Source organism: Phyllopteryx taeniolatus, chromosome 16, assembly GCF_024500385.1.
Source record: "Phyllopteryx taeniolatus isolate TA_2022b chromosome 16, UOR_Ptae_1.2, whole genome shotgun sequence".
NCBI classification, from domain to species: Eukaryota; Metazoa; Chordata; class Actinopteri; order Syngnathiformes; family Syngnathidae; genus Phyllopteryx; species Phyllopteryx taeniolatus.
The window spans coordinates 18062421-18077274 of record NC_084517.1 but is presented as its reverse complement, the minus strand read 5'-3'; positions in this window follow the sequence as shown (position 1 = coordinate 18077274).

Below are 14854 nucleotides of genomic sequence, written 5' to 3'. Positions count from 1 at the left end.
AACTCAAATTACTGTAAAAAAAAAAAAGATTGGGCAGAATTGAGAATTAATTGCAAGAGCAGCTCGTTTAAACCCAGAGTTCCTGATTATCCATCCATCCATTTTCTTCTTGCGTGCTTGTGCTGAGCGTCCTCATTAGGGTTGCAGGTGAACTGGACTCTACTTATTTCAATATCTCCCGAACAATGAAAAATCTCTTCTGGTCTGATGAAATCAAGGTTGAATTATATAGCTGCACTTTCGAAAATTATGGTGGCGCAAGGACAACACTGCTTATCACTAAAAGAAGACCATGTAATTGTCAAAAATAACCAAATAATGTTAATTTTACACATTTTAATCATGTGCAACTTATGTACATTTTCAAAGTAAGAAAATTCAAATGACCTAAATAATAATAATAATAAATAATAATAATCAGTTGAGCTGTACAGGTTGGTCGCATAATGGTAGAAAAAGTTTTGAAATGATTTATCTTGTTTTCGTTTTTATACCACAAAAAAATGCTGTCATTTGAACAGGGGTGTGTAGACTTTTTACATCCACTGTAGACAAATGAGCATTTGCACCTATGGATAATTTAGGTGTCAAACACAAGGCCAAGGGGCGCAGATATTGCCCACCAAATCACATGCATCTTCTTAATGTTGCTAAAAATCTAATTATTTTCCTCAACTTTGGATTTCAAAACTAGTTATCGATCCATTTGTTGTATGTATGTAATCATACGATTAGGCGATTGTACATTTGCATGGCTTCAAAGTCATCCGGACCTCTGAGAGAAACCATAACTACAATATAAAATGTGAGGCAGATGTTCTAACCAATCGTCCACTATGCTGCCATTCCTAATTACAGAAAACTTGAAAAATAAACAGGATTGGGTTGTCGCGCTGTCATATTTGCATGAGCACAATATGCAAACGTGCCGCTGATTGCCTCGCGGAGACCCCGCGGTCGGCTCCACCGGCCAGATGGCCGCTCCAGAATGAGATTGACACGCTGTTGCAAACTGATTTCACGGGCAGCTCTCGAGAGAGCGAGGCGGGCCGGCGCCTCTGTTGGGAATCGGGATTACAAAATAGCCAATTAAAAAGGAAAGTGGTGAAATCTTGGCCCGATAAGGTCCAGATTAAATCGGTTATAGTTTATTAGGCAAAATGACTTATTAGAAAGCTGCTCCTCTCCAAACACATTTCCATTAGCTGCCCCGGCTCCCTTTTTGTCTGACTGCACCACTGTAATTATGAATCCTCCAAATGGCAATTATGACACCAAATGGGCAGCATATCCTCATATATTTCACTTGACGCCCTACACGGCTGACCATGTGACTTTGTGTCATACAAACGGTGGTTAAAAAAAACAAAAAAACAAGCAATTGTTTCTCGGCGCCCGTCACGTGCCCGTCAGACGCCATGTTTAATTAGCACGCCGGGCCGAGCAGATGCGCGAGTCTGAAGCCGGAGAGTGTCCCGGCGTTCCCGGATGACTGGCGCTCTCGCTTCTGCCTCGGAGGCATCTGTTCGGCACCTGTGGACCCGACCCAGAACGCCGCCCCACCTGCTACCAAATATCATCTGTCTGCTTTGCGAAGGAGGCCCCGCCCTTGTCTATGAGAGAGGACGCTCCAAGATTTTCTCACAGAAAAATTATTCTCCGTCACGAAGACCTGTTATGTATTTTTTTTTCAAGATTTGAAAGTTTTTTTTAGTAGCCTGTTTTGAGAGGGCAGCCATGTCTCATGCAAATAAATAACTGGATACACCTCCCCATGGACTGCTGGGCCAATGGCGAGGACGGATTTCATTACCATGACGACTAGTGGCCGAGCTCAAGGTGGCTGCTTTTTTAGACACTAAATAAAAAAAGGAGAGCAAACTGTAAACCTCACTCAACCCCACACAAAGACAGCATGACTGATATTTTCCCTCGTGGAGGCAGCACTTCATCACCAAACCACTGAATTACAGTAAACTTGTCAAATGTGTGTGTTCGTAGACACATTAACGTCATCGAACAATCGAGTATGTGCTGCTTATCAGACTCTAACTAATCAGTGTATCTTACGAAATTCAATGCAGCTCTGCCTACCTTTTGTCTTTAACATGATAATGTTTGTTAATGAGCTTGACGTACTTCCGAAAGCATATCGCTAGCCATGGCGTCAGCTAGCAAGAGGCTGAGCTGCAGTGTATTTGTTTGCGGAGTAGACATGGTGCTGGAGCATGAGGCAGTGACGCTTTCGGTCCCTTACTTAATATGTTCTATGTTCGGTACCCCACCGTACTGTACCAGAAAATCATCGCACAAATACAAAAACGCTGCATACAGTGAAAAACGACAAGAAATTGATGCCGCAGTAAAAGGTTTCTTATCGCCTATGGATCCCTCAAGATGGCACCAAAGCACTACTTTTATGTGGCATTTTAGGGCGTTTCAGAAAGAGCACAAAAACAGGGAACACTTTCCTTTTTGGCTTCATCATCACTGATACTTTCTTTGTCATATGAACTTATTTAACCCCTCAATGACCAAACATAGATAAGAGATGAGTATTTATTGGCCAAGTGTGCCCCCAACCCCCCCACACACACATAACAGTTTATTCCTTTTTTGCTGTTACCAAACACCGAGCTGAGCTGTGAAAGGCTGCCGGTGTGGCTCTTCTTTATTATTTTTTTAAAGGGGTCCGTAATAGGCACGGCATCAGATCGCTATAGACTGGATCCTCGCCTTTTGTGTGCAACCATTCATATTCATGAAATCAAAGTATTTATGCTCCAGATGAGCATCAGATTAAAAGGTGAAGTGTTGATCGCATACGGCAATAATATCGCTTTCATGTGAGCATCTTAAAGCCTTCACTTTGTGTGCAGATGAAGAAACCTGCTGCCAATACAAAGATTGCAGAAGGGGTAGATGGAGTATCATCATTATTATTTTTAATATAAATTACACCCATGTGCGGCCTTGGCAGCGAATTTAATACCGGTAAATGCTGTTTTTTTTTAATCACACTCTCAGCATGGTTTGCATTTTAGCTGCACATAATCATTTCCTTGAGGCAGGAGATTATTGGGAATGGATTTTTCATTGGCTTTCGTCTTCTCACACATCCATTCATCCATATTTTCTTTGAAAAGCCAGAGTTGTGGGATTTTTTTTTTTTGTGATTATACAATTCTGGGTCAAATACTGTGACTGGCCCACTTTTTGCTTGATGGAGTTCCATGTACAGTAGAACATTTGAAGTTGAGGTCCCGACATAGTTCGGTGGCCATCCAAAGATTAACGCCGGACGTGTGTTTTGCTTTTCTTTTCTTTTTTTGGCGCTTTCTTTCCCCCCTGTACACAACAATTTGTGTAAGTGACAAATGCTATGTCATGATCACGGTTCTCCTTTCAGTGCCCCCATTACCGTTCTGAGACAAGGCGCAAGGAATTATGAACAGTTCGAAATAGCAGTCAGTGTTAGCACAAAACCTTCCTGCTTCTGCTAAAAAAAAAAAAAAAAAAAAAAAAGTTCAGGAAAAGCCTGCTAGAACATCTGAAATGTTTTGGGGGTTAATTAGAGCTTCAGCTGTGTGCTGACTCCTGTTTAGCATGAGTTTGAATGTGATTGTTTGATACTAAACACACTCTCATTCTAGGTATAAGAGGGTGTGCACACTTGTGCAACCACATTGTTTTAGTTGTTTATTTTTACTTCCTCCCTCAAAAAGATTCAAAAAAATAGTTGAACAGGATGTAGTTCACATTAGTAGTTTTGAAATTATGTATCCTGATCTCATATTTTTTTAACACAAAAACCTGGCCGACTGGGCGCGTAGACTTTTTATATTCACGATATGTCGGCAGCTTTCAAAACATTAAGTTCTGTTGTCACGTTGGCTGCATCACTGTGTACATACATTTGTACAATTTGTTGTTTCCAGGGGGAGGAAGAAGGGGAAAAAAAGCCGCTCAGCTGTTCCATCAGCACAAGCAAATTGCTTTTCTCTGTAAAACTGGCACCGGCTCCATGTGCCAGCTTCATGACATAAGTGATGTGTTTTCATATGCATGTTCAAGTTACACTAGACAGACAGAGGGGGGTTCAGATGTCAAGGTTTCATTGCGGCAGATAAAGCTTTTGTGATGGACTGGTGGCGGTGTGTGTGTGTGTGTGTGTGTGTGGCGGGGGGATACCGAGAGACCCTGTTTGATTTCATTACAGGGGAAATATTAGATGGAAGTCCTGATCTCAGAGGACACTTAGCAGCACCTCCGGCAATTTGACATAACGGCGCTTTATTGGCAGGAGCGAGCAGCTGACTGGCCAATAGACTGTTTTGTAAACAAAAACATTCATGCAGTTCCACTGTGATACATTCAATCATGTGGGCTCGTGTTCCATACTCTCTTTGCTATTCATTTTAGGTTCTTCAAACAAGATTCAGCTATGACAAGCCAAAATAATTCAGTAGGAAAAAAAGTTATTTTATGTTCATACGTGGATTATTTACAAGCAAAGTGTACCTGTACAAGCTCTCCAAAGCAATAAAAAATATTGTTGAGACAAACTAACAGATTGTGGTGCTTCCAGGTCATAATGGGAAAAATGTGTCATGTTTGAGACTACAGCAGAATAGCACATGACCAGAGAGAGCCAATCACAAGCGTCAGCTTTAGGAGGAGGAACTGATATGGAAAATGTAATCATGGAAATTTCCAAAAGCAACACTTATTTAATTACACGTTTTCCCAGTAATGTAATGGATTACAAATTTCCACTTAAATTGTATAATTTCGTTATGAGGAATTAATTACTCCCCAAAACTGCAAATATGGCAGTTATACTGCACTAAAAACGCTATGGAAATGTCACATTTTGGCCTAGTTTTAATATTGTTTTGATTTATTTAAATCAAGTTTTTTCAAGTAGTCCAGGCAATACATTCTACATAGCAATACATTCTAAATAGAATAGCACTTATTAGAGCACAGACGGAGGATGACACACTTTTTATGGATTGCAGTATATTACTATGTAAAATAAATACAAAATCAACGGGGTTAGGTGCCAGCTCACCCTAATGTGAACATGCGCTACAAAGAATGGATGACTAGATAGATTGGAAAATACCATTTGTCTTGTTGGGTTCCGTTCTGACATGTTTACCCAGATTTGCACCCCAGTTCTTCCTCCGCGCGTGCCAACCCTCCACAAAGTTTCTCGGAAATAGTCTGTATAGTTTTTGCTTCATCCTGTTAGCTAACCCATTCGCGCAGTATTTCCACATTTCGTATGAAATCCAACCAAATTCTCGAGAGAACAGGCTGACACCGATGAGGACAATGGCGGCCGCTAATGAACATTTCTGCACCAATAATAAAGATTCAATAAGCGTCTTTTCATTCCGGCCATGAGAGATTGTTTCATGAAAAGATTTGCATGTGCTCAACATCCCTGCGATGTGCTACATTTTTGAACTAATGGCCCATCCTATGCACAATGCCCTTTTGATGACAATGATTCCTTTTTTTTTTTTTTTTTTGCACAATTACAGCTCACGTTTCGCCTGCAGCCGCCCGGCTGATTTGTTTTCACGCGGCGTTCTGCTCCGAGGGGCTGTCAGGGTCTTCTTTATTCACCCGCAGCCGACAATCAGACCTTATTGAGAATGGGAAAGTGACGGCTAATTGATTTTACAGTGATACTGTTGGGGAGACAATGAATGTGCCATCAATTCAATCCGCTATTTAATGGCTCCAATTTGGTCTGTAAACGCTCGCTAAACTAATTCCGCCGTTGTGCGGCAATCTGAAAAGCTATCATGGCTCTAATCTCCTCCTATATATTCATAAGGAAAAGGGAATTTAGCCAATTCCGAGGTGTGGAGATGATCTGTTAGTGCGGTGTCAATGTTTAGAACGCGGCTATTGAGTTCATTTATAAGGATATGAAAAGTTTTATTGGCAGGGTCAGTGAAGTGGAACTGTTGGATAATAGGCAGTTACCGGGAAGTGTTTGAAGGCTATGAAGCATAGAGATGTAGGGAATAAAATGCCGGGACATGCCGTAATCGGAAGCTAAACTGAAATTCTCCAAAGCGGCACGGCTGTTAGATTCCCACTGATAGAAGGTTCAGTGGCGGGGGCCATTGCTATTCAAGCGTCTATTTATTTTGCTCGGGCACGGGCTCTTCAATTTGGCCCAAAAGTGGACGAGCAGTGAGCCGCATATGCCGATGTGATGTGATGGGATGGTGATGTGGATGCAATGAGGTTCTTCCTATCCCGACCCAATCATGGCGGGATATCGCTTGGGCTCGGCCAGGAGAACGCGATGTTAATGTGGCTATTGTCTCCGGAAAAACGGGGGGAGGGGAATACGCGGTCGCATTTCAAAGATGAGTTCGTGTAATTCGCCGTGCATTTCGGCGGCCGTCAGGGTAACCTCAATACTTCCTTTCCTTTCTGTCATCCTTCAAGTCCCTCTTGCCTTCGTGTAGACACACAAACATCCTCCTCCTCCCCCATCCTCTCTTAAGCCTTTGTTACCGCCTTTTTGTTTATGTAGGATACATGCATTGGAGGTCAACAGCATCACATATTCCCTTTTCTTTTCCCACCTCATAAATCTGTCAGCTTTGCGGCAGGTAGCACAGAACATAAAGCGACGTTCCCGCGAGTGCTTGCTGCTTGGAAAAGTGCTTAAATGTTGAATAAAGTTACAACAAAAGATCTGACCAAAACTGATAGCTGGTTTAATAGATAAATATATAGAATTTCTTTTAAAATTGACACATAATGGAAAATGTACGTTTTGGGGGATGTGTCCACTGTACGCACCACATTCACGGATCTGTGCACTAACAATGTAATGTAATGTAATGTGTAATTGGTGATGAAGTGCTGCCTCCACGAATGAAAATACCATCCAGGCTTTTAAACTCCCTTGCTTTCTTAGACTCGGGCTCGAGTACGCTCGTCAGCACACCCCGCTCCATAATATTGTACTTAGTACATAGAATAGAAAAATGAAATCGTTTGTGCATCATGACTTAATGCTGCAATCCAATTAATTGTGCTGCTCCTTCCGGCGCGCCCACCTTGGCCATAGGGTGGCGGTATAATACTGTACAGTCATGCAGACACAAACAAATAATCGACTTCTTTTACTGCTACTACTACTACTACTGTTTTTTAGCATTAAGCTAAGAGAAGTTTTTAATAAGGCAAAGTTATGTTGTTTTAAATACACAATGACTAATTGTCATTGTTTTATGTTTAGTGTGACAGTATACTTCAACTGGAAGGGGCATTACACTAATCTTAAAACCTCTTTTTTGATGAATTGTTCAATATTTGCCAAACTGCGGCTTACTGTGAGGTGAGTTGAATTGAGTTCACTCGTATCTCAGGACACCACTGCACTTGGCTGGCATGCACATAACAACATTTGTTTTTCATACTGTATGTAAATATGTCATTTAAAACAGTTGCAAGGTGCAAGAAAAGCTTGCTCAAGGATGTTGAAAGTCTTTGAGTTTGACCTTTGGAAAAAAAAAATAGGGTTAGGCTACAAACGCTGCCAGAGAGCTATCCACAGGGACGTCTGTGATTACGTCCTGTCACTATGGAGAGTTCCCAACCAGCCCCCCAACCCCAAGGGTCCACACGCTGCTCTGTTGCAAGACCGTTCCCACCCCGCCGCTTTGTTTGTTTACTTAGATGACTCATTTGTGCTGCAATACGTCTAAACGGATGCAATCAGAGTCGTGCAAATGAACGAATAAATAGATGTGTTGTTGATTTGATGTTTGAGTTTGGTTACAGTTTGCAAAAGGAGAAGATTCCACATTGGGACACTAATAAGGTGCGAGAGATGATTGGTTCTCTGTGATATTCCTATCAGGGAGGGTAACTCTCCCATGAGGGAGAGATGTAAATATTCCAGGTGTATTGTTACCATAGTGACAACACTTCATTTTATAGCTTATTGAGTCCCTTAAGCCTCTATGAAATATTGATGAAGAGGAGCTACGTTCCTGCCTTCACTCAATTTCCAACGGGTCAACATATTCTCTTTTTTTCAATAAGAGAATGTAAAAAAAAAAAGATAAGCAGTAAATTTACAAAGTTATTTAAGTTTAATGTGTAATCCGGTACAACATCTTGCAGGAGGCTTTCGGTAATTGTCACTGCCGTCACCGCAAAATCACTTCTTTATTCATAAATTAAAATTGGAATTTAATAGGCTCTCCTTTCTTTTTCCAGGGACTTGATTAAAATATCCATTATGAGATCAGCGCTTTAGTTTCTGTTGTGGATTACTTTTATCTTGGCAGACCTAAATTATGGAACTCTGCTCTCCGAGGTAATTGCCTAAAATATATTCATTGTTTCAGCCTTTTTTTTTTTCCCTCACTGGTGTGGCGGAGACACATTTCCTCCCACAGCTTTTCATCTCCAGACATTTTCTCCACCATTCTCATCATTCCCACTGATTAGCTACTATTTAAGTTTTTCTTTCTTTTTTGCTGGTAATGTGCAAGGAGGAGCACTCGGCTGACATTAGTTGAAACATTTTGTTGGTTGTGTTTGTTGGCAAGGGTCATGGCATCAAAATGAAATCCTTGGTTTTGCTCTGTTTTTGGGGGCGGGGGGGGCAGGGTCAGAGCCATGCCTTATTAAATAGAGTGGCTCAACAGTGATAAGAGTGATCATGATGGAAATAACTCATAGGTAAGAGTCTCCGTCTCGAGATACTCGGCTAGAACAAGCGTTATCAAATCTCTGCCCAAACTGGATCTTCAAGAGCAAACTGCATGGTTGTGTGGGCTGTGGCTGGTGTGGGGTCTGAATTTATAGCCAGATGGACTCTCACATATTGAGAGAGGTCATCACACACGCACAGATCTTATTTATGTATTTAGCTTTTTTTAAATTTCATTTACCCTGGTCACTCTCACTCAGTGTAAACTTGGAATTTCAATTTTTCTTCTCTTTCTTTCTTTCTTTTTTTAAATCTGGCACACACGGCGCGAGATAAGCAATGTTTGCTCTGCAAAAAAGAAAAAAAAAAAAATCAATAAAATGTGCTGTGGTCACAGGTTAAGTCTCAGTCTCTATAAATTCCATTTTAGTTTAAAAAAAAAAAAAAAGATCTCAAACACAGATTACAGATTTTTGACTTTCTATTACAGCCGCCTCGCTCTGCTCGGAACGCTAAAGATCTTGGGTTAAGGTGCTTAAATACACAAACCTCATTTTCAAATTTATTTCAATAGTGGAGATAACGGCACTGCACAGACTCAAGAGTATTCCCTTTCAGATCACATCATCCAAGTCCCAACACACTCCACTCTGGATTAGAAGAATCAGATTTAAAAAAAAAAAAAAAAAAGCACAATTTAATTAGAGCGAATGGATAGATCCAGCACATGAAAGAGCAATAAGTAAAGCCAACTTATAAGCGACATATCTGCTGGGCCCCGCTGAGGTCTACACACCCCAGGTAAAATTGAAGATGTAATCTTCCCTGCAAGAAAATAGTCCCGCTGCTGCCTGGTGATGCGTCGCCAACTCCCAGCCACTGCGGGACGCGCCCTTGTACCCTTAATGGGGATCAATTATAGGGCGAGAAGTCCCTGTCACATGCGATTCACTGTGTGTTTTAGCCAGTGTGCTCTCTTTTGTACATGTGCTAACCAGTCAGGAGGCGACGTGTCAAACAGGGAACAGACAATTTAATGGCGTGACAGTCGGAGTCTCACTCAGACAAGGCCCGATATTGTTATTTATTTATTATTTGGTTCCTTGGCCGCACACAAATAAAGTGTCACATCTCATTTATGTGCCGCAGCCACTTTTTTTTTTTTTTTATAGAGGCAAACGTTTTCTATGCTAAATGTGGCGACCGCTCAGAATGATTACGGACGCCGTGAAGCGTGCTCACGTTTAAGGCGGCCGTGCTGAAACATCTTTGCGTATTCTCTTCTGAATGAAATTTCAATGAGTAAATAACTAGGCACTCGTGGCTTTTTGGGGGAGATTGATGGCCACATTGTCTGAGGTTCGTGTGTAAACTGTCTGCCTTTAAAAAAGATAATGATGCTCAGTTTTGTTTGACACTTTCCGAGCGGTATTAGAGCTACTGTAGGGTCCATATTTTGGTAATGCCTCACTTTTCTCCCCACCAATCCACAAAGAATAGATAATAAGAATTAAAGCCACATGCAACCCTTTTTCAGGGGGGAAACCTTGAAATGATTATCAAACATTGGCACCGTGCACATAAGATGACGGAGGCAAAAACATAAATAAATAAGTAGAGCTTTACAATTTAACATCGCTAATCTGTCTAGGACAACTGCTTTTGATTGCGACCCATTTATTACCATAGCAACATTATTTAGGAGTTTCTCAAAAGTACAACGATTTGCCCAAAATGCCTGCTTCCAACCAAAATGGCTGAATTGCTGTTCTATTTCAGGCATAGGGCCTTGAGACTTTTTTGTGCATCATGCTATGATAGACTTGTCCACCAAATTTCATGTTGTTCGGTTACTGGTGTCAGGTGCTCAGTGAGTTTTGGGGGTTTATGTTTGGGATCCCCAAAAATACATACATTTTCAACAGGATACACCCAAATTAGGAGTTAAGGCCCCCCAAAAGGTGATACATTCAAGGGCCTAAAAATTTGTTCATGGCCTTGCCAAAGGAACTATATTTGGTGACTTATTAATCAATTTTGACTTCACACCCAAGAAAAAAATTGGATGTTGTTAAATCGTATAGCACTAATTGAAGTACAATAATATGCCATTTGAATTATCAAAAGTTTTGACAAAGTCTTGAAAAGGCAACACGATTCCAAAGCTTTCAATTCGTCCAACAAAGAGCTAACACACTACGTACATTAGCGTTGAGCTAACAGATTTTAAATAATTTAAAAAAAAAGTATTCTATATACATTTAAAAGAACAGTTTTTCAGTGTTTCAAGGATTTTCAAAGACAAGGTGTAGTGTTTCTATGCTAACGTCCTTCCACACGTGTCGCCTTTCATCAAGCGATCTCGCACAAATATGAAAAACGACCGCGACCTTTTAACACAGCGTTACGCAGCGGCAACTGGCAGTCTGGTCAGATTGTCCCACGTGTCAGACAAGAAAGCAGCGCTAATAGAAAGTCAATTAGGGTCCATTGTTGCCGTGGACCCATAAATTTGCTGCTTCAGCAATGTCACGGTTTGCGTGACGATTAACCCCACGGAGCCTCCTCGAATCACAGCCAAAGGGATCAGATCATCTCAAAATGGACGCTATAGGTTGCTGTCAACTTCAGTCAAGATTGCTGGTTTGAAACCTTATGTTGCAGGTTGAGGCCCATGGGGGACTTCAATGCGGTATAGTTTAGTCACAGGAGGTCTCAGATTTCATATCTCTTTGCCAGTTGGGGCAATCGAACCTTAGACTCGTTAGTCGCATTACAGGGGGACTCTATCCATATTCTCTCTACTCATATCATTATTTCAGTTGGGATACTTCAACCTGTGGTCATTTGGTCACAGACCAAATTTTGTTGCGCAAAAATCAGTAAAACAGGGTCCAGCCACGTCGCACAGCTGTGGTCATTGGGCCTCTTTCCGTGGTATCGCCTTGCACTCGCGCCTCTAAGCAGCAGCGGGATGCGTCGGTAATCCGCCGCGTTGACAGTCGCCACACACTCTGCGACATCAGAGGCGGCCGGGCGACGTGCCGGCGCTCTCGAGGAAAAGAACAAGATGCTCCCCCTCGTCCTCGGAGGCGACGCTTTTTTGAAAATAAACATGCAGCGGTGCCAAAGCCATTTCACATGGTGAAAAGGCGACAGTCCACTAATCTATGAATAGGCCACCGGTGACAAATGTTATCTCCGTGTGGCATAGCAGGTTCAAACCCATTCAGCGCCCCCCCGCCCAGACTCACAGACCAGCGCTAAGATGATGTCACCATAATCCTCAAGTAGGCCTTTTGTTGCCTGGACAGGCAGGTGACTGCTTGTGTAAGTAAAGATGCTCGCACATTGTATGTACACACTTGAGGTTTCAGGGGACCAATGGTGCAAAAATACAGTGGCAAGCCATATGTTGTTAGCCGCGTCAGGAAGGAATCATGAGGAACGAGGAATGGTGCTCTTTTGTCAGCATGTATCTATTATATTTATTTATTAATGAGGACAAATGCTTTAGAAAATGGATGGATGGTTGATTGTCCCTTAATCGCTGTATGTGTTTATGTGTGAATAAGGATGTCGTGATCAAATTCCATATTCACTGCCATTGACGGCTTTGGAAGTCAAATATCCATGTTAACTGGGAAGGCTGGCAGTGAATGAGTTTTAAGAATCGATTATCCATTCTTTTTTTCTTTTTTTTTTTTTTTTTACTGCAAACATACTTTTTGTTGTCATTCATGAGGGCTGGACTTCTATCCTTAAACTGCATATTTTGGTACTGACTGTATGGTATAAACTCTTTGAGACAACAAAATCAGCTTTTGCTAAATGGTTAGCATTCGTGATTAGCACTAGCGTGTTAGCGATAACCATTTTAAGTTAAAAAAAAACAACTGCTAACTACAGTGGAGCTGACTCATACTTCACATTATATGTACATTAGACATATAATAGTGTCTTAAAATCACTAGACGCTCCTCTGTCGTATTTGGCAATGCTTTTCCACTGGCCCAACAGTGCGTCTGTCTGCAAAAAATGTCCGTATGGTAAACACGGACAGTGGCCGAGGCTGTGCAAATATGCTTTTATTAATATTCTTTATTGCCTCGAGGCAGAAACCTTTGCGTCGACCAATTTTTGTGGCCGACTGAGCCGAGTAAGCCGATTGTTTTTGTTTTTTCACAGCCCTAGTTGTGATATTGTCATAGGAAAACTATCGCATCATAACTTGCGATAGTTTTCCTATGACAATATCACAACTAGGGCTGTGAAAAAACAAAAACAATCGGCTTAGTCAGTAATTGTCACGTTGCTCAACATAGTCCTTCGAACTTGATTTGCTTTTTGTGCGATTGCAAATATGTTAAACAAGCTAATGGGTGCAAAGAGGAGTTAGTGGGTGGGATGGGGTCAATCTAAATGGCATATGAATGGCCCATATTGCACCCCTGACCCCAAAGCCAGTTTCCGTGAAAAGCCTCTTTTTATTGATTGCTATAGAGGTATTGATAACTTAAAAGCAGCTGGTTTTATGCCCTTTCTAAGCCCCGTGAGGAAACATTAAGGAAATTCCCCAGTTTACCAGCACCTACGCAAGAACCAACAAAGAGCCGGTTGATTTTTCGCCACGCCGAGTGCGATTTAATTGGTCTCCCGTTGGCCTTAATTCCGACGACGTCTCGGACATGGTCAGTCGCGGTGCTGTTATTGGGCGCCGACTAATTCGGGTGTAGGTGGTCCGAGGGAATTCGCTCAAGGACGGCGAAGCAAGATGTCCAGAAATAAGACAGGATTAATTGAAAATCTTAATGACTTTCCGAGGGCATAAACATCTCAATATCAATTAAAATGAGTTTCCAGTGCACTCGGAGGATACGAAGTGCAGCAGTTAATTAGATGTAGAGACTGATGGCTCAACTCGACGCTTTCCCAACGTAAAGCTCCTCAATTGAACAGCGATGATTTAAGGACATGAATAATACATGCCAGGCTTCACTCTTTTTGGAGCATTTTTCACCTGTTCTGCGTCCGTGTTCCGCGTCGCCGATTCAAAGTTGAGCAAAGTTGAAGGTTAGATAGATAAAGCAAAGAATATTCAGGGGGTTATAATTCAAGTTTCTTAAATTATAGAGCGCATATTAAGCAGAGTTATATGACAGAGGCCAACAGGGAACTAATATCCTCCAGTTGCCGCGCTCATGCGGCACGGTTGACTGAGTAGATAAAAGCTGTGTTAAAAAAAAAAGAAGAAAAGCGAGTGGCTGAGGAAATGTTTTGGAGGTGTAACACTGATTGTTATTCAAAGGGACGCCCCCTTGAACCAACGCCGGCAATGGGGCCTGTCTGTCATCGCACAGAATGTCACACTTTAATGCTAATATTTATTCATTTATCTATCACTTTTCTTAATTCTGCTCTATCTTTTGGGAATTATTCACGGCCCCCTTTTGTTTCCACCGTCTCGCCCACCCATTTCTCTGGGAAAAGGGGGCCAGTCATGAGCCATTTAACCAGCCCTCCCCACCTCTAAACGGGTCTTTCGGAACCCATCTACGTAGCGCATTGGAATAGCGGAGTAACAAATGGACAGTGGAAGCGGTTTGTAATGGTGATTAGGGTCTGAAATTGGTTCAGATTTACAGTGTCAGTCAGAGATGGAGGCAGAGGAATAAGCAGTCTAAGCGGTCTAATGGATCCATCAGCTCGCTCGGGCGGCTCAGCGGGCCGAGCGGGGTCACCAGCCATCCGCGGGCGCCACAAAAGCACTTCAATTTTGTTAGGAAATGTATCAATTTAACTGACTCGAGCGCCACACTGAAAACCTAATGAATCTGGACTCAATTTTCCAGCACACTGACTCTAGCAAAGCGGAGGAAACAATGTTGGTGGCGAAGGGGTGAACCCAGGGCCTGGCGCTATTGGCTGGTGAAGACGCTACGGGCCCCCTCACCCCCCCCCCCCCCCCCCCCCCCCCTTGCGCCCCACCCCCGGCGCCGACCCCGGGAAAACAAAGGCGGCCCTGGAGTTTATCTAGCCATAGCGGCGGCGCCCACTGCTGTCACTCATGTAACAATCGCGTCATTAAAGGTAAATTGGCTTCGATTTCAGCGGGATGATAATGCTAATTGAGTGGCAAAACATAATACC